We start from the raw sequence: 7,721 nt of genomic DNA on the forward strand, positions 1-7,721 counted from the left end.
TAGATAGTCTTGAATGATGAATAATCGGTATATGAACCAGGTTACTCTCAGTAACCGCAAATCGTTCATGACGTTACACCACATTTTAGTTCTTTACGGAAATTAAAATAATTCTAAATTAAATATACTCCATTGCAGACTAATAATGTCCATGTTCAGAACCGATTATGTTGTTATTCTAGTTCAAACCAAAGTTACTTCAGTTAGAACTGCAATCTATTGAAATTCAGTTCTCTTACTTTCAAATAGATAGTTTTGAACAATGAATAATTCTTTTATAGACTAGGCTATTATAAGTAAGTAACAAACGGCAATGACCTTTCCTGGAACAAACAACACGTTACGTCATCATTGCTTTAGCATTATTCAGTTGCTCACTTGCTTCCTTGATGTCCAGTGGTTAGAGAGAACCTTCCATGATGTGGAAATACACAAAAGATCACCTTAAATCTTGGAGCTTCTAGGATTTAGTAGTGGAATTCCGAGGTAAGATTAAATATTATTCTGTAATCTAGTTGAGATTAATCTTAGTTGACATTATTTATCTCCAATTACATAGGCTACGGTACCTCAAGAGCTTCTTGAAAAGACCATGCGCAGAATAGAAATGCGAATTGAAACAAGTGATGATCAGAATAGAAATATTATGATTATCAAAATAGAAGTAATACTTCAATTTCTATTGCTAGATTCTTTTAAAGAAGATTATGACTAGAAGCAGTGATCTAAATCTTCATCATCTTTCATCCTGGTACTCTCTAAATAATTCAATTCACACCCATCACATTCCATTTCAAAGTATCTTGATTCATTATTTTTTTTGTGAATAAAATGGTATTTTTAACAGAATTTGTTGATTAAAAGATTAACTATGACTCCTTTTTCTTTAAAAAGAGCAATCATATTACATACAGTATGTCTCTTCTGTTGAAATTTTCCAATTTAAATTATTTCTCTCTAATTTTGATGTAGGCAACCACAAAAATAGATCAGTAATAAATAATCAGTCTATTGATAAATCAATAAATTAATAAATCAGTATATTGATGACAAGAGAAATCATTCTTGGGAACATAAACATGAACAAAACCATACATAACCTTAATGAGTGAAAAAATGTAATTTTACTATTTATACTAGGTTAAAATGCAAATTGAAAGATGAATTATTGTTGATCCAAGTCAGACAAAATATCTTCGGATAGGCCTAATCTAATCTTAAAGTTTTATAAGGAATAGAGTGAGTATTTCTTACCTAACATTTTTTTAATACCTGATGCGTCCGTTCTGTACCAGTACCTTTGAGCCATCTGAATTAAAAATGTATGGTTCCATGTTTATTTTGGGCTGAAATTGTACAAGAAGACTAAATTTGAAAACTAAATTTGATTACCCAAATTTGAAAGAAAAATAGCACAGGGTCTATCTTATTATTCTATCTACCAATGTTATTACATCAGTGTTACTTGTATCGTGAATGAATAAAATAGAAAATATCCATTTTTATAAACTTTCAGGAATTCAAAAACAAAGTTTGTACTTTGAAGGAAAAGTTTACTGAAATTGTTGAAATTCTTTAATAAGATAAATTGATTTGTGTATCATAAACTTAATATAGGCCTATAGTAAAATAAAATTGAAATTGATTGATCAAAAACTAACAACTTCAACAAGTTCAAGTTGAAAAAAGTACTGTATGCACAAAAAGTTGTACACATCTGTCTGTGGTTAGTATAGGAAACATTAAATTTGAAAGTGAAAATTAGATCTAAATAGAATTGAACAAGGATTATAACCTCCTTGAAAAGTGAAAAATCTGAATGGAGTGTAATAGAAGGACGCTACTCTTTGACAAAATAATATTAAAAGTTATCTGTGACCCATCTTTTGTAGTTTAGTATCATTTTATAGTCTGTGTAAAATATATTGAGGCTCTCAATTCGAAGAAATTACAGGGTTGCCAAATCGTGTAAAAATCATGCAACTTTCTCAAATTTTTAATTTAACGTCAGAATTGGATGTAGAATATCATCTCCGATATTCCAGTAGTGCTAGAAAAGTTTTAGGGTTGAAGGATTAGAAGGAAATTCAATTTTATTGGTGAAATTGGAAACATTGCGAAAATATGTTTTTATTTTGAATATCATTTCTCTCAGAGTCATGGAGCGTCGTAATGCGTAATAATTTTATATCAAAATATTGGGAAGAGTGACTACTTTCTATTGGTGTCTGGCCATTTTCATCCGACCCATAGTTATTTTTAATTGATGATTATGTTCGTCAATGTTAAGACATTTCGAGCAGAAAACATGAAATTTTCGACATGCTAGAAACTTTTTTGTTTCAAAACATAAGTGGGTGGTAAAAGCGAGAAAGTTACTCAGAGATAATTAAAATTATTTTTCCAACTATTAAAAAGTAGTCAGAAGAACGTATTTCATTTTGGCCTCTCAGGAGTTTCAAAACTGGTTTGAAACAATTCTGATTCAATCCTAAATTTTTTCTCAATTCCAAAATAGTGAAACATGATGGAATCAATTGCGAATAGTAGTTGTTTCATGTTGAGGGAACATTAATTAGACATTATCTCTATTTTTTTAAATGACTATATTTTGCAGAAATTCAATACAATTCAACTTTGCTCAAATCATTGTATATTATGAGATAAAAGGATAATTTTGCACTATGATGGCGTTTTTCTGTTTTCATTTCAGATAAGAATTTAACACTGGACGTTCTAGGAGTGCTAGCGCCAAATGAGCTAGCTGATCTTGTTCCAGATGTTCTAAGGAGATCTGAATTTTGGAGAAACTTCTAGTCATGGAATGACGATTTCAAAAAAATGGAGAACAGCCGGAATTCATCGCCACTAGTTGACTTCAGAGTGAGTTGATTCTATTAAACTGTAGCCTACCACATTAATGAGATTATAGAGTTGCACGCCCCATAATAATATTGAGACCTACAGGTGTTTCAGAAGTAGGGTCGAACATTTTAGGGTATTCTTCCAAGATGATAGGAGACTTCAAATGTCGTATTTGGAGTGTCCAAAACTCAGCGGTTATCCTTATAGATGCCATTTTGTTTTTTTCACTTAACCGAAATGGCAGCTATAAGGATAACCACTGAGTTTTGGACACTAGTCGAAATACGACATTTGTAGTCTCCTATCATCCAGGAACAATACCCTAAATGTTCGACACTACTTCTGAAACATTCTGTATAATTGATATCTTCCATTCTTTGAATTAATTGAAACTTTATTGTGAACAAAATATCCATAATTAACAAAGGAAATTAATTTTTTATGTCCCAAGTAAAATAGCTTGTTTGTGAGATGCGAGGTTTTGCACTTGAACCATCGATATATGTTTCTTACTTGAAATAAACGTTTTAACCAGGTCTCTCCTGTCGTCCCGGGCTATGGGATGTGCACGTTTAATATTGTTCATCCCAGCTGAAGTAAATCAGCTGTATGGTTCATTGATGGCTTAAATTATTCAGGCTGAGTGGAATCTTCCAACAAACAAAATCCATACAAATTTGCTCTACTTTTTACATTGAATTATACATTTCAGTCCAACTAAGAACTGTTGAGATTTTTAAGTCTAAATGTCCCACCCGTTTTGATTTTGAGAGTGGGGAGGAATCAACCTCAAATTTTCGAAAATATTGAATTTTTCGGATATTGTTGAAATAAGGTTAGAACAAAAATATATTTTTATAAGAGAAAATGGTTTTTCTATTTCTTATTGACTCATTAAAATCTTAATCTATTGAAATATATATTTTCCACTAGGTATTCAAATGGCTACTTAATTTGTAAGTTGATAAAAAAAATCCCATTTGCTTTCAATTTCTTCATATAAAACAAAAGCAACTGGATTCGACATTTCCAAGCCATTTTCAAGCTATACCTATAATAAGTTGTTGTGTTCTATATAAAAAAGATTTGGAAACAAAAGGGTAGGCTACTATAGAATCATTTTTTATTAATTAATAGAAAATTATATAAATATATATTAAATAATTATCAAATATATAATGAAAATGTTCTATCAAATAAAGAAATAATACATTTCAAAATGTTTCCAGCAAATGAACATTTTTCTTTATAACTCCTAATTCTTTTTCTAGTCGTTTTAATTATCACTCATGCCAAAGACATTCATTACATGAAAAAATAATAAACTAATATAGTTTATTATGCATGTCTTTGGCATGAGTGATAATCAAGAAGACTAGAGAAAGAATTAGGAGTTATAAAGAAAAATGTTCATAATTGCTTTAATAACATTTGAAAGATATTATTTCTTTATTCATAGAACATTTTCATTTGAGCCATTGGGAAGAGAGAAATTTTCTTTCAACCTGAGCTGGCTGCTTACATTATTACTTGTATTTCAATCAAGCAATATGAGTGTGTTTGAATAACCCTCATTATCACTTTTTCTAGGCAATTGTAGATCCAGAGCTATATGATCCAGATACCAGTGTAACAAGCATTGGAGCCTCAGAGTTTGAAATGGAAAGGATGATAAGGAGTGAGCCAGCATCATGTATCAGCACTCCAATCAGTATTATGTTTTAACTACAGAAAAATTAATATTTTCATAGTGACTTGGTAATCTTTGGAAGTTTTATATATTAATATTAATTTCTTAATCTTGAATTTATTTTTTTTATTTTTGATGAAATTTGTATTTCATGACAACCATTATGTTCTACCTACAGAAAAATGGATATTTTCTTAGTGACTTGGTAATCTTTGGAACTTTTGTAGTATTATACTTGAGTATAAATGACATATTGTGAATTGTCTGAATAATAAGGTAAACTGTTTCTGTTTTCTTTTTAAATATACACTGTCTCTGCTACTAACGTCTTTTATATTTCCCTTCATAATAAATTTCACCTAGTTTTAAGGCGTGTTTTCGTATTGAAAGGTTTTACCAATCAATCATGTAACATTGATGATTTTTCGAGCACCTAATTCCAGAAGTCTTTGGATCCGCTCTGGCAAAAAACCTTCCAGCAGGAAATCACAGAATAATTAAGTTTTTCTTTTTGTTTTTCATACAGAGAGTATAAAAATTCTGAAGGATGCATGTCTACGGTAACATCTCATTTCAATTCTTTTGATATTTTGAATCTTCTACTTAATCATCCAGTTCCAGACTTTTTACACTCTCTGTACCGGTATCCAATCTTGTTAATATTTTCCTCTTGCAGCTATATCAAAGTTTTTATTATGCTGGGTTCGCTCTAGAGTGAATATTTCTTTTAGGAAAACTCTTACCTACTTCTGTGCTTACAATAGAAGAATATACATATTGGAACCTGATAGCCAGTGTGAATAACATCTTTTCTACATGCAGATTCAGGGAATAGTTTTACTGAAAGAATATATTCATTCTGGAGTTAGTCCTACTTCATGAAAACTTTGGTATAGGCACAAAAAAGAAAAATATTGGTCCAGATTGAATTAATGTAACATTCGTAAGGGATGGAGGAAGAATTGGTAAGGTACAAGAGAAAAATCAGTACAGGAACCATAGATAAATCGGTAAGCAAGCAAAAAAACATTGGTACAAGGAGCTGAAAAAATTCAGTTAATAACTAAGCCAACATCAGTTTTGGATCTACTTCGTTTTGGTAGAAAAAATTAGTACGAGAAAAAAAACAGTTTGGGTCTAGCATTTATTTATTCCATAATGCAGAAACATTAGTAAGTTGATCAAGTCTAATTCAGTCCGCGAACTAGTTCTGAGAAAAAAATTAACATCTGACTGAAATTTCTTTAGTACCAAATCAGCAACGTTAGTAGACAAAAGGTTGATCACTCACAGGTGTATGATTCAAAGTGGTGGGGGGAACGCCAGCGTGACGTCACGTGTAGTAAAAATGTTCTAGAGTAACCACACTGAGCATACAGTTTATTCACTGTATCTTCAAATATATCGTCGTTTAATCTCCTCAAGATTGACCTAGAACTTTAAAATTCTCCATACTTATAGCGAATGAATCACCGATTCTAATGATGTTGTTAAATATTTCAAGTTCATTCAACTTTTATGAATAAAATGAAGTTGAAAGTTTTTCATGAATCTAAAAACGTGACACGAAAAAGTTAATAAGCTGGAAAAGCGTTAGTAGACAATGTTATACTATTATTTTCAGATCAACCCTTAAAAAATCTTGATAAACCAATGCATCGCAATAAACCGATCCCGATAAATCCGATGAATTTCATTCATTGTAAATGCACTGAACACATGCTGGTATCAAGCACATGTTCTACGAGAATCAAAATATCTCATCCCCGAAATTCACAAGCTGATGTATTGCCAAACTACAAAATATAAACACGACCTAGAAGATGAAGAAACCTTAAGGGTTTGAAAGGAAAGGTTAGGAGGTGAGGTTTTTGCTTTAATATGGCAAAATGCTTGTATTATTCAAATGTTTTAATAATTATTGTAAAGCAGAAACAGAAAGCTTGCATGTCAGAAAATGTTTGTGTTATATAATTTGACTATACGACACCATATGATTTTCAAGAATGCGATATTCTGCCTACTGTGTACTACAGCCTACGTCACAGCTACAGTTCCCCCACTCCAATTGCATTTCAACGAAAATACTATAGATGAGTGACCAACCTTCTGTCTACTAACTTCGCCAAATCAGTACTTTAATCGATGTGGACTAATATTTCCTCAGTACATTGTGACGTCATTGATGACGTCATTAGCTTTCCGCCATTTCGTTACACCAATATTATTTCAGTATAAGCGAAATTCCCAATGTTTCATTAGTATAGGTAGTGGCATGGGATTTTCGCGGCCAACCGATATTTCTGAGGTAATATTTCTCTCCGTGTAGGTATAATCTCAATCAACTTGAGAGAGCACACTCTCCACTCACAGACTCTTCGTGGAGGGTATTAACTTTTAAACGTGTTAATTGATTCTATAAATTTGTATTGTTTTTGTGAATAAAAAGCTATTTGATTTGATTTGAATTGCATGCAATGATAGCTTTATTTAAATCTGATCATAATATGCAATGAGGCAGGCAATTGATACCTCGAAATAGCATAGTAATATTCTCTTCCGATTTCTCTCTGCTTTCAACTCGGTCAGCTTTTGATGATAGTAGCATACTATACAACAGATTAATAGCATTGTCGATACAACAACCCAAGCGGTATCACTTACACACCGATATCTCACCAACACGATAGTACAGGACATAATTTATTCTGATGGACAGTATTAGAGGAGGCTGTGGTTTAAAACTTCGCGAGGTCTACTATTCACAGAACTACTAGTGGTATGACATTTTATGTTTCAAAGAATTACTGTGTAAAAATTCTTCTGTGAAAAAATTCGAACAATTGCTATGAATGATAATAATGAGAAATACAGGTAACCGACTCTTACAAAGAAATCTTTTATAATCAAAAGAATAGATTTTCAACATCTGTTTCTTATTCTAAAAGACATAAAAATTGTCCGCTCTTATAAAGCTGAATGTTGCCAACTTGTTGTGTTCATTTCTCAGAATTAATCGATAACTCAACAACAATCATGGAAATTCGGACCGTTCTTTTCATTTCACTAGTTCTTTGCTCTCTACTGGTATGTTAAAACTTCAATAAATATTGTAGTCTAATATTATTATTATTGATTCTAATTTCAATACCCGATATAATAAGAA

The 7,721-nt window shown here is 31.4% G+C and overlaps 1 long non-coding RNA gene across 1 annotated transcript; it reads left to right on the plus strand.

Moving 5' to 3' along the window:
• The first annotated feature begins 348 nt into the window (after positions 1–348).
• On the plus strand, positions 349–4,869 carry LOC120353069. The gene is made up of 3 exons (XR_005572168.1): positions 349–486; positions 2,714–2,883; positions 4,456–4,869. It is a non-coding gene; the product is annotated as an uncharacterized LOC120353069 (long non-coding RNA).
• Positions 4,870–7,721: the final 2,852 nt, after the last annotated feature.

The sequence above is a fragment of the Nilaparvata lugens genome, chromosome 9 (assembly GCF_014356525.2).
Source record: "Nilaparvata lugens isolate BPH chromosome 9, ASM1435652v1, whole genome shotgun sequence".
NCBI classification, from domain to species: domain Eukaryota; kingdom Metazoa; phylum Arthropoda; class Insecta; order Hemiptera; family Delphacidae; genus Nilaparvata; species Nilaparvata lugens.